Source organism: Eubalaena glacialis, chromosome 18 (assembly GCF_028564815.1).
Source record: "Eubalaena glacialis isolate mEubGla1 chromosome 18, mEubGla1.1.hap2.+ XY, whole genome shotgun sequence".
Classification (NCBI taxonomy): Eukaryota; Metazoa; Chordata; class Mammalia; order Artiodactyla; family Balaenidae; genus Eubalaena; species Eubalaena glacialis.
In genome coordinates, this window is record NC_083733.1 from 56,950,667 (window position 1) to 56,964,809 (window position 14,143).

General features: G+C 42.1%; 1 long non-coding RNA gene across 1 annotated transcript in view; it reads right to left on the bottom strand.

Moving 5' to 3' along the window:
- The window catches only part of LOC133078267 (uncharacterized), a 59,835-nt gene that overhangs the window by 39,842 nt on the left and 5,850 nt on the right, over positions 1 to 14,143 (bottom strand). The window contains exons 2-3 of the long non-coding RNA XR_009697856.1: positions 6,467 to 6,583; positions 4,055 to 4,152 (exon numbers count right to left, since the gene is read on the bottom strand). This is a non-coding gene — a long non-coding RNA (uncharacterized LOC133078267). The remainder of the gene's footprint in view (positions 1 to 4,054; positions 4,153 to 6,466; positions 6,584 to 14,143) is intronic.

Here is a 14,143-nt window from a genome sequence, read left to right on the forward strand (position 1 = left end):
TCCTTTACTTGTTCTGGGGCAGTTCTGTCTCCCTAAAATGCACCCAGCTGAGTGGCTAGCTCTGCTACTTCTTGTGTATCACCCAGGGGGAGAAAAAGTTCTTCTCCGAAAGAAGGACCACTGGCTTACGCCAGAACTAATGGAGTGGAGTTGAAGGGCAGCATTGAAGACTGGTGAGAGATGAGGTAGGTGTTAGTTTGCTGGGGCTGCTATAACAGAATAGCACAGACTGGGTGGCTTAACAACAGAAATTTATTTTCTCACAGTTCTGGAGGTTGGAAGTCCAGTATCAAGGTGCCAGAACGGTTGGTTTCTCTTGAGGCCTCTCTCCTTGGTTTGCAGACAGCCACCTTCTCACTGTGTCCTCACACGGCCTTTTCTCTTCGTGCACATGCCTTTGATGTCTCTTCCTCTTCCAATAAGGACACCAGTCCTATTGGATTAGGGCCCCAGCCTTATAACCTCATTTAACCTTAATTACCTCCCTAAAAACCCTATCTCCAAACTCAGCCACACTTGGGGGTCAGGGCTTCAATGTACAGATTTGAGGGGGGAGGGCATGATTCAGTCCAGAACAATGTGATAAGGCAGGAGATGAGTAGGGACCAGAACCAGATCACAAAGGGCTGGCTTGGGGGTTTTCTTCTTCACCCACCCACCCCTGGAGGTCTCCTGGGAATTGGCTCCATGGAGAGTCCCTTTCTGTCCTTTACCTTCCAGACAGGACTAAGCACCGCTCAATGGTGCATTTTTCAAGGTTGCCTGGGATTAGGGAGTTCCCTGATGGCCTAGTGGTTAGGATTCCGGGCTTCCAATGCCGTGGCCTGGGTTCAGTCCCTGGTCAGGGAACTGAGATCCTGTAAACTGCGTGGCACAGCCAAAAAATAAATAAAAAAGGGTTGCCTGGGTAAGAGCGGACCCAGTGGAAATCACTAGAGGGAAGTTGCCTGGAGAGCAAGCACACCTGGGAGGGATTATGCAAATTAGATGCACAGGATTCCCCCCTCCCCCCACTCCCCCCCCCAGTTAGGCTTCCTTTTTTTTTTTTGGCTGTGTTGGGTCTTCGTTGCTGCACGTGGGCTTTCTCTAGTTGCATCGAGAGGGGGTTACTCTTTGTTGCGGTATGTGGGCTTCTCACTGCGGTGGCTTCTCTTGCTGCAGAGCACTGGCTCTAGGCACGCGGGCTTCAGTGGTTGCAGTGCGCGGGCTCTAGGCGAGCGGGCAAGCGGGCTTCGGTAGTTGTGGCTCGCAGGCTCAGTAGTTGTGGCTCGCAGGCTCTAGAGAGCAGGCTCAGTAGTTGTGGCACACGGGCTTAGTTGCTCCACAGCATGTGGGATCTTCCCGGACCAGGGCTCGAACCCATGTCCCCTGCACTGGCAGGCGGATTCCGAACCACTACGCCACCAGGGAAGTACCAGGCTTCCTTCTTTGAGTCAGTGGCCCAGGGCTTTTGAAAAAGAGCCTAAACCTGAACAGAGCAGTCCACTAATTCCTGCATTCCACAAATCTGAGCACCCACTGCTCCAGGGACTGTTCTAGGCCCTGGGGCTCTTGCAGAGTTTAGGTTCTAGGCCTGCACCATCCAGTATAATATTATCAGTATTAAGCACTTGGAATGTGGCTAGTCTGAATTGAGATGTCCTGAAGCATAAAATACACACCAGATTTCAAAGACAATATAAAATATCTCATTAATAATTTTTCTATTAAATGCATGCTAAAATCATATGTCCAATACATTGTATTAAATACAATATGTGTTATTAAAATTAATTCCATCTATTTCTTTTTAACCTTTTTTTTTTAAACAGGATTCTTGGAAATCTGACATGATATATGTGACTCACATTTGTGGCTCACATTCTATTTCTCTTGGACTGTGCTATTCTAGAGGCTCCACCTAGAGATTCTGATCAAGCTCTTTCTAGTGGACATAATCAGAGGGGACCTTAACTTGAACCACCATTCTTAAGGATTAGGCAATTTGGAGCAAATGCCTCTAGCTGATGATATCTGTTTTAAAGTAAGCTGTGAGGACAGGGGGGGAAAAATGGGAAAAGGGGGGAAAGAAATGAGATCAGCAACAGCCGGAGAGGCCAGAGAGGGGCAAAGAGTGCTCTGAGGCCTGAGAGCACATTTCCAACTTGCCCTCTGTAGTAGGCAGAAAAATGACCCTCCAAAGATGTTCATGTCCTAATGCCTGGAACCTGTCCATATGTTATCTTACATGGCAAAAGGGAGACGCTGCAAATACGATTAAGCTAAGGATTTTGAGATGGGGAGAGGATTCCAGATTATCCAGGTAGACCCAATGTAATCACAAGGGTCCTTATAAGTGAAAGAGGGAGGCAGGAGAGTCAGAGAAGATGTGAGGATGGAAGCAGAGTTCGGAGTGATGTCACGCTGGCTCTGAAGATGAAGGAAGGGGCCACGAGCCAAGGAATGCAGGTGGTCTCTAGAAGCTGGAAAAGGCAAGGAAATGGGTTCTCCCCTCAAGCCTCCATAAGGAATGCAGCCCTATGACACTTTGATTTTAGCCCAGTGAGAGTGATTTTAGACTTCTAACCTCCAGAACTGTAAGATAGTAACTTTGTGTTCTTGTAAGCCACTAAGTTTGTGGTAATTTGTTAAGGAGCTATAGGAAACGAATCCACTCCCTTGCCTGCTAGATCTTCCTTTTTTCTTTCTTTCTTTCTTTCTTTCTTTTCTTTCTTTCTTCCTTTCTTTTCTTTCTTTCTCTTTCCTTTCTTCCTTTCTTTTCTTTCTTTCTTTCTTCCTTCCTTCCTTTCTTTTCTTTCTCTTTCCTTCCTTTCTTTCTCTCTCTCTTTCTCTCTCTCTTTCTTTCTTTCTTTTTCTTTCTTTCTCTCTCTCCCTCTCTTTTTTTTTCCTGGATATTTCTTTGAGTCACATTCTTCACTAGTTGAGAGAGCCACGTCCTTCTAAGGCGTAGTGGGGAAAGCCCTGGCTGGGTCTTCAGTATACCCTGTGGGTCTCTGGACAAATCTCTTTTCCTCTGTTGAGGAGCAAACAGATTGGGAAAACTGTGTGGAGTTCTAGTACAGAGGACTGGGATATTTGTCTGCACTGGGCATCAGCATAGATGCCTTTCTAAAATTAGGACAGAACAAGTACCAAAGAATTGGATAGTTGTTCAACACGCTGAGTCCTTTAAATGAGATAAATCATCTCATTTAATTCTGAGAAGAGCCCTATGACTTAGATAACTATGAGTATCCCATTTTAAAGCTAAGGAAACCAAGGTCAGAGAGGTTAGGTAATTTGCCCACAATGACTAAGACAGAAAAATATGAGCCAAGAGTCAAACCTAGGTTTACAGACTGCTGAGAACCACCCTTCTTACTGATGGGAGAGACCATGACGAACAGGATGGATCCATAAGTTTTATTCATTCATTCATTCATCTCGCAGGTAGCTGGGCCCCTGTGCTTGGAATTCAGGGTACAGTGATAAACAACTCAGGCCAGACTCTTACAGCATGGAAGTCACATTCTATCAGAAGGACACCAACAACTCAGAAGTGAGCTGATTTTGATGAGAATGACAAGAAACATTAAGAGAGTGAGGTGAGAGGGAGTGGATGGGACTAGGAGGCTACCTTTTGAAGCAATATGTGGTTCGAACTTGAGAGCCCACTGCCCTCCAAGGGGTGTCATGGCCAAATTCATCATGTTTCCTCTCTTTTGTTTCCCTTGGTAATCCCCCCAAACACAAGCTTGTCTCGTCATCTCAGGTTCTCTCATCTCCATCATTCTCTGTGTTGTCTTTTGCTCTACCCGCTCCTGCCTCACTCCATCCTTCCCAAACTCTTCCACTGCAACCCCTGTAAATCTTTCCCTCAATGTTCCTTCCAACTCTTACCTTAACTAAAACAGGACCATTCTCCAAAGATAATCCCACAATCCTAACTGAAGGCTCTTCATCCCCCCCACTTGCCAAACACCTCAAGGTCTGGAGGAGGAGAGAAGTAATCAGGATATGCTACAGAAACAAATGAACTCAAATCCCAGTGACTCACATAAAGGTAAAGACTCACTCTGGTGCCATGTCCAACAGGGGTGGGCTGGGCTCTGCTCCACTTCTTCCTTTGTTAACCTGGGCTGATGGGGCAGCCTCTGAAACACTGCCACCCTCCTGGCAGAGGGAAAAGAGACATGGACAGCCGTGAGCTGGAAGAGATATACATCACTGTGTTCACATTTCATTGGCTAAAGCGAGTCATATGGCCAAGCTTGATATCAAGTGGGTATATTTCAGGAGAGACAGCAAGCACTGTGGACAGTAATACAACCTGCCATCCCTTGGCATCCCAAGGCTGTGTCCAGATATTATTATTCCTTCTCCATACTCTTAAAAAAAAAGATCCTTCTTCCCCTTAACAGAGCTCCTAGAGTAACAGCTAGACCTCTTCTCTCCTCTCTCTTCTCTCCTAGCTCTTCTGTCTCCCTAGAAATCTGAGAGTCACACTTACCTCCTCCTGCTCCCTCACTCCATATCAGGTCCTTTACCACGTGCCAGAGGTTCAAACTCTGTCACTTCTCTCGGTCCCCACAGAAGCTACCCTCCTCCAAGCCACCATCATCTCTCTCCTGTACTACTACAACAGCAACCTTCCAAATCTTGCTCTACAATCCATTCATGATCTAGTAGTCACTTCCCTGCTTAATCCTTCTGTGGTTTCCCACTGGCCTTCCGGGAGAGTCTAAAGTCCTTACCCTTTCCCTTTCCCAGGTCGCTCTTCCCAGCGGGCTTCTGCTTGCTGCCTCAGCCTGGGCCACCATCCCCGTCACTCCACAGTCCAGCCACATGGGGCTTCCCCAGTGTCATGAATTGATACTTTAACTACTTTAGGGCTTTCACAACCCAGTTCTCTGGAACCTGCAACTCTCACCCTTCCCACCCCTCCTCATCTTCCAGGTCTCAGCTTCCTCACTGAGGCCTTCAGGTCTAGTTGGTTCTTTCTGTGCCTGGGCTCCCGCAGCACCCCTACTGCCCCTTCTGAAACACTCACTCTTTTTTTTTGTAATGATATTGTAGATGTATTTAATGTTTTTTTCTTCAATTTTCTTTTTATTGAAGTATAGTTGATTTACAATGTTGGGCCAATCTCTGCTGTACAGCAATGTGACTCAGCTTTACACTTATATACATTCTTTTTTTTTTTTAACAGTAGTATTTTTTTTAATTAATTAATTAATTAATTAACTAATTAATTATTTTTGGCTGTGTTGGGTCTTCATTTCTGTGCGAGGGCTTTCTCTAGTTGCGGCAAGCGGGGGCCACTCTTCATCGCGGTGCGCGGGCCTCTCACTATCGCGGCCTCTCTTGTTGCGGAGCACAGGCTCCAGACGTGCAGGCTCAGTAGCTGTGGCTCACGGGCCTAGTTGCTCCGCGGCATGTGGGATCTTCCCAGACCAGGGCTCGAACCCGTGTCCCCTGCATTGGCAGGCAGATTCTCAACCACTGCGCCACCAGGGAAGCCCCTACATTCTTTTTTATATTCTTTTCCATTATGGTTTATCCCAGGATACTGAATCGAGTTCCCTGTGCTATACAGTAGCACCTTGTTGTTTAACCATTCTAAAGGTAATAGTTTGCACCTACCAACCCCAAACTCCCAGTCCATCCCTCTCCCTCCCCCCATCCCCCTTGGCAACCACAAGTCTGTTCTCTATGTCTATGAGTCTGCTTCTGTTCTGGATCAATAGATAGGTTCATTTGTGCCATATTTTAGATTCCACATAGAAGTGATGTCATACGGTATTTGTCTTTCTCTTTCTGACATACTTCACTTAGTATGATGATCTCTAGTTGCATTGCATCCAGGTTGCTGCAAATGCCATTATTCCGTTCTTTTTTATGGCTGAGTAATATTCCATTGTATATATGTACCACATCTTCTTTATCCATTCATCTGTTGATGGACATTATATTTATGTCAGAGAATGTTTAGCCTATGCTCTCTTCTGGGAGTTTTATGGTGTCATGTCTCATGTTTAAGTCTTTAAGCCATTTTGTGAAACACTCACTCTTGTGAGAGCTTGCTCTCCCAGATTTGGAGCTGTGTGAAGGCAGAGACTGTCTCCTCGGCTGCTATATGCCCAATACATTGATCATGCTCAGGAAATATTTTTCCAGTGAGAGAATGAATTTGTCATACATGAAGTCTGAGGGAGGGAATTAATACAGGTGAATAGATGCAATTATTTACGATTGAATGAGCCTCCCGAGTTAATCAAGAGAGGCAAAAGAGGGCTGGGATGCTTGCGCCACCTCTGAATCACTTAGTCCTAAACTCACCGGACATCATTCCCTTCCTGCGTTTCCCCCTGTGTTTCTAGACCTCATAAAATGCCTTCCTCACCCACACCTATTCAGAGAATCTGGTTTTGGGCCTGAGAGAGTGCTTCTGTCCCTCTTCCCCCTCCCTACCTCCTGCTGTTCTCACCTCTCCCTCAGTCCTCCTCAGCACCTCCCACAGGTCCTCTACACCAAGTCAGCTGGAAAGTCTGGAGCGTCACCAAGATGTTGCCTGTCCTCAGATTCATTCCTGAGCAGCAGGACCCTGAAAAAAGAAACATGATACGTGAGTGAGACACATCCTAGGCCTGGGCTTGTTAAGTCTGTCCGCCAAACCAGGCTGTGCAATGGGTGTGATGGGGAACAGCTTTGGAAAGGCCCCAGTGTCAAATCATATTTCCTCCTTCTACGCTACTAAGATGGTGTCTGAAATTATAGCATCGGAGACAGTATTAGTCTGCTGGGGCTGCCATAACAAAGTACCACAGACTGGGTGGCTTAAACGACAACAGAAATTTATTTCTCACAGTTCTGGAGACTAGATGCCCAAGATCAAGGTGTGGGCAGATTTGGCTTCTTCTGAGGCCTCTCTCCTTGGCTTGCAGAGGACTGCCTTCTTTCCCCTGTGCACACACATCCCTGGTGTCTCTTTGGTTTTTTTGTTTTGTTTTGTTAAATATTTTATTTATTTATTTATTTATTTGGCTGCACCCGATCTTAGTTGTGGCACATGGGATCTTTTAGTTGCTGCATGCAGAATCTTTAGTTGCGGCATGTAGGGTCTTTAGTTGTGGCATGCAAACTCTTAGTTGCAACATGTGGGATCTAGCTCCCTGACCAGGGATCGAACCCAGGCCCCCTGCATTGGGAGCGCAGAGTCTTAGCCACTGGACTACCAGACACGATTAGATTAGGACCCACCCTAATGGCCTCATTTCCACTTAACCTCTTTTTTTTTTTTCAGTGTTTTAAGATTTTTAAATTTAATTTGAAATGAAATACAATTATTCATTCAACAAATTGGAAAATATTAAAACAACTGACATTATCTAGAGTGGGGAAAGAAATAAGAAAGTTTTATACGCTGCTGGCGTGACAGTAAATCATCACAACCTTTTAGGAAAGGCATTTCCTGTTAAAATTTTTTAAAAAGGGGGCATAAAGCTGTGACAGAAGTTTTACCTTGAGGAATCCATACTACAGGAACGAAGGGATTAGTAGCTAAGGATATGCTTCAGTAGCTAAAGATATGTTGTATATAACAGCACTAGAAGGCAATCACAACAAAACCAATCTGAATTGGAGACTATCTGAACGTCTGTTAACAGGGAAGTGATTGACTAAATTATGGTATTTCCAATTCTATGGCTCATTCATTCACTCACCATATATATTTTTCGAGGCAGGCATTGTTTTACCATATGCCAGGCATTGTTCTAGATACTGGGGGTAAGGAAGTGAATAATACAGATTTGACCCCTTTATCATGAAGCTTAGTGTTTGTGTGTGTGTGTGTGTGTATAGCAAGGGAGAGACAAAAATGATAAATGATAATAATAATAACAACAGCAACAATAAAACAAGTCAGTTAACCTTTAGAATAATTGCCTGTTTCTAGAGGCAGGTACCTTGGGTTTTTCACTGAAAAAATTACATCCAGATTTTTATTCTGCTTTGAAATCTTTGTGTCCTGATTAGTTGCTCCTGGTGTGTCCTCTCATTGTATTTTAGAAATTTTTAGTAGCACTTATCCTACTTTATTTTTATGTTTTTTAAGTGAAACTTCAGACTTTATCTGGATTTCCCTAGTTTTTCCACCAATGTTCTTTTTCTTTTCCAGGATCCCAAGCAGGATGCCACATTGCATCTATTTTTATTTTTCCTAGCTTTATTGACATATAACAATTGCATAAGTTTAAGGTGTATGATGTAATGATTCGATACATGCATATAGTATGAAATGATTACCACAATTAGGTTCGTTAGCACCTCTATCACCTCACATAATTACCATTTTTTTGTTGTCCACTTAACCTCTTTAGAGGCCCTATCTCCAAATACAGTCATTTTGAGGTACTGAGGATTAGGGCTTCAACATATGAGTTTGGGGGTAGGGGTGGGGGGAGACACAATTCAGCCCATAAGAGACATTCCTTAGTTTTAGGATATTAACAGTCCTTCAGTGTTCTCTGAATAAGAGAACTATCAGGTTAATGAGTAATTGAGTTTGCTGTCCATGAAAGCCAGGGACAGGATATAATTAATTTAAAAATGAATAGGGGGCTTCCCTGGTGGCGCAGTGGTTGAGAATCTGCCTGCCAATGCAGGGCACACGGGTTCGAGCCCTGGTCTGGGAAGATCCCACATGCCGCGGAGCAACTGGGTCCGTGAGCCACAACTACTGAGCCTGCGCGTCTGGAGCCTGGGCTCCGCAACAAGAGAGGCCGCGATAGTGAGAGGCCCGCGCACCGCGATGAAGAGTGGCCCCCGCTTGCCACAACTGGAGAAAGCCCTCACACAGAAACGAAGAGCCAACACAGCCATAAATTAATTAATTAATTAATTATTTAAAAAACTATTAAAAAAAAGATTGGCAAGTAAGATTTGAACAAGAAAAACTAGAAATTACATATATGAAAAATTTAAAACCCAGTGGACATATTAAATAGATTATATCACAGCTGAAAGGAGAAGAAACTAGAACACATATGTACTTGAAGAAATTACACAGGGACTTCCCTCGTGGCGCAGTGGTTAAGAATCCGCCTGCCAATGCAGGGGACATGGGTTGGAGCCCTGGTCCGGGAAGATCCCACATGCCACGGAGCAACTAAGCCCATGCGCCACAACTACTGAGCCCGCGTGTCACAGCTACTGAAGCCCACGCGCCTAGAGCCCGTGCTCCGCAACAAGAAAAGCCACCACAATGAGAAGCCCATGCACCGCAACGAAGAGTAGCCCCTGCTTGCCACAACTAGAGAAAGCCTTCATGCAGCAACGAAGACCCAATGCAGCCAAAAATAAATAAATTAATTAATTTAAAAAAAGAAAGAAATTACACAGAGCACAGCACAGAGAGAAAAAAGGATGGACATTATAAACAATGGGTTAAGAAATATGGAAGAGTGGGAAGGTCCAACGTACATCTAATTCATGGTTTTAAATATTTATTTATTTATTTGGTTGCGCTGGGTCTTAGTTGCAGCTTGCCGGCTCCTAAGTTGCAGCTCGCTGGCTCCTTAGTTGTGGCATGCGAACTCTTAGTTGCGGCACGCATGTGGGATCTAGTTCCCTGACCAGGGATCGAATCCAGGCCCCCTGCATTGGGAGCGTAGAGTCTTAACAACGGTGCCACCAGGGAAGTCCCTAATTCATATTTTTAAAAAAAAAAGATAATAGAAGGGAGAGAAGCACATATGAAGAGATCATATCTGGGTATTTTTCAGAATTGATGAAAGATTCTTCCTCAAATTCAGGAAACCCAATGAATCCCAGGCAGAACATAGTTTAAAACATCCACGCTAGATATATAGTAAACTTTAGCACACTAAAGAGAAAATAATTAGAAAAGCCAAAGCATTACTTTTTATTTTTCAACAGCAATTATGGAAGCCAGAAGATAGTGGAATGAGATCCTCAAAGTGCTAAAATAAAATAACTGTCACACTAGAATTGTTTGTCCAGCAGAATGTCTTTCAAGAACAAAAATAAAATTATTGTTTAGACAAACCAAAAACTAGGAATTGATTCCCAAGACACCCTCTTCAAAAGAACTTCTAAGAGATATACTTCAGGAAGAATAAAACTAATTCTAGAATGAAGGTCTGAAATACAAGAAGGAATGATAAGAAAAGAAAAAATAAACAAAAAAAAAGGTAAACATATCAAAAATATCAAAACTCTATCAAAAGTACAGTAACAATGTCAAATTTAGGTGTTTAAAAAAGAACTAAAATCTTGAAAAACATAAATGGAGAGGATTTTGTTGAATACACATGATGATATTTTTAGAGTAAACACTAAAAGAACAGAAAGTAAGTGTAAAACTTCCAACATAGCATAGAGGGGAAAATGGAAATGTTGGGAGGAGACTCAATCCAAATGAATGCCGTAAGGAGAATAATAGAAAAAAGCAAAACAGGTATGGATAATATGACTGGAGGAATTCTGTATCTCCCCTGTTTGGAGAGCAGATGAGAGCATCTTTGTTCAAGATTAGGTGAAACATGATGTTTTATGGTTCTTAAATGGAAGTTCAAATATGTGTAGAAAGATATGTATGGATGCTGAGTGGTCAAAAGGGTGGGTGAACTGTGTTGGTGACTAGTCCCTTGTTTCTTAACCCAAACCCACCCTTTGGCACTCTGCTTTGCGGCTCTGAGGCCACCAGCTCCCTACTTGGTTCTGCTGAGAGGAAGCACAAAAAAGAAAGACCAAAGGCTGAAAGGAGAAAGTACGTGCTTCTTCCTGTTTTGCTTCCCTTTCCTGTTAGCATCACCCCAGCAGTGGTTCTTCCCCCTGATGGCAGCAGCTGACTCCTGTCTTTTCCATACTCTCAGTCTCATTTTTCTCTTTCTGACATACAAAGACCAGCCGTCCCCTTGTCAGAGGCCTGGGTTCCAGCTCTACCGAAGTATTCCTTCAACCTTCTAGATTCTAATAACCCTATCATGATTTTAATAACTCTATTATGTTTACATAATAGTAAACAACTAGAAACCTATTCCCTTTGTTGCCCCAGTCCTAGGGGGTGAAAGCTGATTTCTGCATCTATTATCTCTGGTTAATACAATATCCCCATTTTGTCATCTCAACATCTATTTCACTAACTCAACCAATTCCTTTTATTAAATTCTCTCTGTTAATGTAACTGGTTCACTTTCTGTTTTTAGTACTCTGTCTCCTGTAGCCATATGACTAATTTTTGGCCAGTGGGATATAAGCAGAAGTAAGGTGGGCAACTCTGTGTCAAGTCCTTAAAATGAAGCTAATTGTTCCATACTTCTTCATTCTGTCTTCTCACAGAGGGGAACACAGATTTGGTGACCCTAAGATGGCTTCAGCCATGTGAGTCAGGATGATGCTCAAAGCAGGGCAATAAGAAAGGTGGGACCTGATGACTTCTTGGGGCGGGGCCACCTACCTACTCTGGGATGTTTTGTGAAATAAATAAATGTCTTCTGAGGCATTGCATTCTGGACTCTCTTTATTATACCATAGTTATCCATCCTAGTGTAGATGGCTCTAAAAAACAAAAATACAGAAGCCTGGAAACTTAAATAATATAATACGAATAACTATTGAGTTAAAAAATAAAACATAAAAGAAATAAATCCTTATAACTGAATGGCAACAAAAGCACTACCAAAGCAATGATTCAAGGGTAGTCTATGCTTTGAATATTTCTTATCAAAAGATTGAAAACAAATGAAGGAAGCCTCATTTTAGGAACTTAAATATGAAACAACAGAGAAAAATCCAAAAAAAAACAAGAAGAAAAAAATTTAAAGGCAGAAATTGACAAAGTAGAAAAGTAGAGAAGATCAACAAAAACCAAAACTTGGCAACTTGAAATTCTAATAAGATAGAAATGCTTCAGGCAAGACTGATAGAAAAAAAGAAACATGCAAATAAAAAACAAAATGCATAACTAAAAAGGGGGGAAACTATAGATATTCTTAAATGATAAAATAAATTTTTGAACTACATAAACCAATACACTTGAAAACTGACAAAATGGACAAATTTCCACAAGAATAGAAAATGCCAATACTGAAACAAGAAACAGTAAACTTTGAAAAGACCAACAACAATTAAAGAACCTGAAATTTTAGTTAAAAGAAGCCCCAGAAGGTTTAACGGGAATTCTACCAAGCTTTCAAGTAACAAGTAACACCTGCTGTATACAAATTATTACAGGGAGAAAAAGAAGAGAAATTCATTTTACGAAGCTGGTATATCCTTGATTCCTAAACTGAATAGGGACAATTTAGGAAAAGAATATTAGAGGCCCATTTTACTAAGTGTAAATACAATTCCTAAATAAAATATTAGATAAGCAAATACAATAATGTATGAAAAATAAAAATAAAACATAATTGAGTAGGTTTTAATAAACATCAGAAAGTTAACAATGTAATGCACTACATTATGGAATAAAGGAGGAAAGTCATATGGTCACCTCCATGGATTGAAAAAAACATTTAATAAAGTTCAACATCTATTTATGATAAAAGCTCTCAGAAAACTAGGGATAGAAAGGAACTTCCATAATTTGTTAAGGACTATCTACTAAAAATCTACCACACACCACACAATTAAGACAGAATCTTGGGCTTCCCTGGTGGCGCAGTGGTTAAGAATCCGCCTGCCAATGCAGGGGACACAGGTTCAAGCCCTGGTACGGGAAGATCCCACATGCCACGGAGCAACTAAGCCCGTGTGCCACAACTACTGAGCCTGCGCTCTAGAGCCCGCGAGCCACGACTACTGAGCCCATGTGCCACCACTATTGAGCCCGCATGCCACAACTATTGAAGCCCGTGCGCCTAGAGCCCGTGCTCTGCAACAAAAGAAGCCACCACAATGAGAAGCCCGTGCACCGCAAGGAAGAGTAGCCCCCTCTCACCTCAACTAGAGAAAAGCCCGTGCGCAGCAACAAAGACCCAACGCAGCCAAAAATAAATAAATTAATTAAAAAAAAAAAAAAAAAAAAGATGGAACCTTAAGCTCATTCCCTTTAAAATCAGGAAGAACACAATCACTACTACTGTTCACTCCTAGGGGTCCTGGTCATTGCAATAAGACATTATAAATATGTATATAAGGAATGGGAGGGAGGATGACAAAATTGTCATTTGGATGTGATTTGGTATTCCATACAGAAACTCGAAACCATTAAAACTGTAAGTCAGCAAATTGGCCAAATATAATATCAAACTGGAAAAATGAATAACATTCCTCTACATAATAGTAAATAACTAGAAACTCTAACAAAAAATAAGATTCCATTCAGAATAGTAACAAAAGTTTAAAAGTAATCTAGGAATTCACCTGTCAATCCACAAGATGTTTATGAAGAAAAAAAGTTTAGGGAATTCCCTGGCGGTCCAGTGGTTAAGACTCCGCACTTTCACTGCCAAGGGCCAGGGTTCAATCCCTGGTTGGGGGACTAAGATCCCACAAGCCACGTGGTGTGGCCAAAAAAAAAAAAGAATTTAATGTTATTAAAGGAAACAAAAGAAATCTAGCAAATGGGGAGATGAACCATGTTCCTGAATGTAACAATTTAATGTTATTAAGATGTTTCTTCTACCTAAATCAAGCTATAAATTCAATGCAAGCCCAAATTCCAGAAAGATTTTTTTTAGAAACACAATAAATGGATTCAAAATTGCATGTGGAAGAATCAAGACTCACAAATAGATAAGAGTGGCTCAAAAAAATAGAAATTTTCTGTATCAGATAAGATATACCCAAAAGCCAGAGTAAAAAAAAAGAAGACGAAAATGGAATGGCACATAAGCAGACAAACTGATCAAAGCAACAGAACAGAGAGGAAAGAGACGTGTACATAAAAAACCTTGAGATATTTCAGAATAAGCATCCTAATCAGAAGGGAAAAGATGGATTGTTAAAGGATGGTATTGGGAAAACTGGTTCCTTGTAAGGAGAAAAGAGAAGTTGGTTCCCTACCTCTCACCATAATACGAAGGTCAAATAAATGGATTAGAGACCTAAATACGAAAGATAAATCTATAAAGCTAGAATATTCATTTCATAGGGCTGCCAGAACAAGGTACCACAAACTGCGTGGCTTAACACA